This window comes from Felis catus, chromosome A2 (genome assembly GCF_018350175.1).
Source record: "Felis catus isolate Fca126 chromosome A2, F.catus_Fca126_mat1.0, whole genome shotgun sequence".
NCBI lineage: Eukaryota > Metazoa > Chordata > Mammalia > Carnivora > Felidae > Felis > Felis catus.
In genome coordinates, this window is record NC_058369.1 from 157,944,532 (window position 1) to 157,947,680 (window position 3,149).

Sequence of the window (3,149 nt, forward strand, 5' to 3'; positions counted from 1 at the left end):
TTTGTAGTATATCTTGAAATCCGGGATTGTGATACCTCCAGCTTTGTTCTGGTTTCTCAAGATTGCATTGCCTATTCAGGGTCTTTAGTGTTTCCATACAAGTTTTAGGATTATTTGTTCTAGTTCCATGAAAAATCTTGTTGGTATTTTGGATGCATTAAATCTTTGGATTGCTTTGGGTAGTATAGACATTTAAAAAATATTAGTTCTTCAGTACAAAGACAATGGGATGTCTATTTGCTTGTGTCACCTTCAAATTCTTCATCAATGTTTATAATTTTTGGAGTACAGTTCTTTCACCTCCTTGATTAAGTTTATTCATAGGTATTTTATTCTTTTTGGTACAATTGTAAATGAGATTGTTTTCTTAGTTTCTGTTACTTAATTATTAGTGTTTAGAAATGCAAATAGATTTATGTATATTAACTTTGTATCCTGTGACTTTACTGAATTCATTTTACCTGTTCTAGTAGTTGTTTGGTGTGGAGTCTTTAGGGTTGTCTCTATATAGTATAGTGTCACCTGCAAATAGTGTAGTGAATGTTTTACCTCTTTCTTACTAATGTGGATGACTTTTACTTCTTTTTATTGTCTGATTTCTGTGACTAGGACTTCTAGTACTGTGTTGAATAAAAGTAATGAGGGTGGGTATCTTTGTATCGTTCTTGATCTTAGAGGAACATCTCTCAGTTTTCACCGAGTATTATGTTAGCTGTGGGGTTTTATATACGGCCTTTATTACATCGAGGTATGTTCTCTCCAACCCTACTTTATTGAGAGTTTTTGTCATGAAGGAATGTTGAACTTTGTCAAATGCTTTTTCTGCATCTATTGAAATGATCATATGATTTTTAATCCTTTCTCTTGTTAATGTGATGTATCACATTGATTTGTGAATACTAAACCACCCTTGCATCCTGGGAATAAATCCCACTTGATCATGGTAAATGATTTTTTTTTTTTTTAACATATTGTTGGAGTCTGTTTGGTAATACTTTGTTGGGGATTTTCACATCTATGTTCATTGGCGATATTGGCTTGTGGTTTTCTTTTTTTGTTTTGGTATCAGGGTAATTCTGACTTTGTAGAATGAATTTGGAAGCTTTTCTTCCTCTTCTATTTTTTTTTTTTTTTTGGAGTAGTTTGAGAAGAATAGGTACTAACTCTTATTTGTTTGGTAGAATTAAAACAGTGAAGCCATCTGGTCCTAGACTTTTATTTATTGGGAGTTTTTTGATTACTGATTCAATTTAATTGCTAATCCATCCTTTCAAATGTTCTGAACTGGAAGGTGTTATGTTTCTAGGAATTTATCCATTTCTTCTAGGTTGTCCCAATTTGTTGGCATATAATTTTTCATAGTGTTCTTATAATCCTTTGTGTTTATATGGTCATTTATTATTTCTTAATGTAGATTTCTTTATGCATCATGTACTTGGGGTTCATATGGCTTCTTGGCTTTATGCATTTGTAGTGTCTATCAAATTGTGAGACTTTTTGTCCAGACAGTGTGCTGGGGTAATTGTAGAGTTTAGCTCATTTGTTTCCTTTTTCTCAGAAATGACTGTCTTGCATTTGCTGTTGTCCAATGTCCCAAAATCATTGCATATATTTTGTATAGTTTTTAGTTGTTTTTGATAATAGGGTAGATTTGGCCTGTGGTATTCCATATTGGCTGGAAGTGGGGGCACACAGAAACTATAAGTTTCAGTTCGCTTTCTACTGCCTACATGATGAAGTTCAAAGTCCTTAGTTCAGCGGTTTTTTATAAGGTGACTTCATGACAACCTCCATCCCCAAGTTCACCCACTTAATTTAAAAGAGTTAGCTAAATCTTCATCATATCAAAATTTCTTCATCCTCAGTGCATTGTACCTGCTCTATCTCTGCCTACAAAGACCTTCTTCCAGTCTGTCCCCCATCTGACCAAATTCCATTTGTTAAGACCCAACCCGATTTTCAATTCTTCTGTGAAACTTTGCACAAGTCAGTGTTAGTTACTACTGCTGTGTTCCGACACCACTCAGGAGGTGACTCTGTTCACTTTAGACACTTTTATGGAGATTCTTATTTTGACTTTTACACCTGACTGAAGTCTTTTTATCTTCTAGAGGGCAATCACATCTACATTTTATTCACATTTTCATTTCTCAGCCAAGCCCAGTACCTTACCCTGTAGTGAGTTCTTGGCAAATGTTTGCTTGGCAAATGAACATCCTATGACAGTGTAAAATCTTGTTTTCTGATGATAGTTATTGGCTTGCTTATTTGAGAAACTTGGGAATGATAAATAAGACAAACTAAATAAAACTTGGACTCAAAGAGTTGCCATTGGCTAGCAGGTGTTCCAAATTATGTTTATCAGTGAGGATGCTGAGCAGGTGCTGGTTCCCTTCTAGGGTTATTATTCTACCATTAAAATAATTCATAGCCAATGTTTTTTTCCTCTCTCTCACACAGATGGTGGGGTTCTGTGACTGATTTCTGTGAGAAGTAAGTGCAGGAGAAGTTTCTTCTTAGGAGTTCCCTGGAGTTAATGTTGTATAATCATTTTCAAAGCATCCGCTTCAACTCTGAGAGATCATTGGAGTCAGGGTACTTCTGGCCTGGTTGAAGGTCAGTATCTTAGAGACTCATGACTCAGATATCCCCTGAGTTGCCTTGGACATGTGCAGTCAGGATAATGTATATTAGAGGTTCAAGGTTCTTGACTGTTCTTGAAAGCTGACAATTTAGGAAAGGGCAAACATTTTGGATGCCTCCCTCCATAATCAAGCTGGAGAAGGGTAATCAGATGTGTCACCAAATAAAACAAAGCCTACCAGACTAGAAAGAAAGAAAGAAAAAACCCTGTGAGCTTACTATCTTGCTTGCCAGGCAAGGGAGTACCACTAAAGAAATTGACTAAATCATTCCCCGAGCCATGGAGGGTGGGGCTGTGGAAGTGGAGATCGAGAGTCTTTATCCACTGGAATGGTGGTGTGAAGGTGGTTATGCTAAGTAATGATGAAAAACCTCATCTCTACATGGAAACAGGATGAGTCTGTAAGTCTGTGCATGTTGGGCGAGAGCAAGATCATTGGTCAGAAAAGAGTCTATACTTTGGGCCCCATAAAGATCTGACATATCAGAGCCCTCACAGTTCTGTC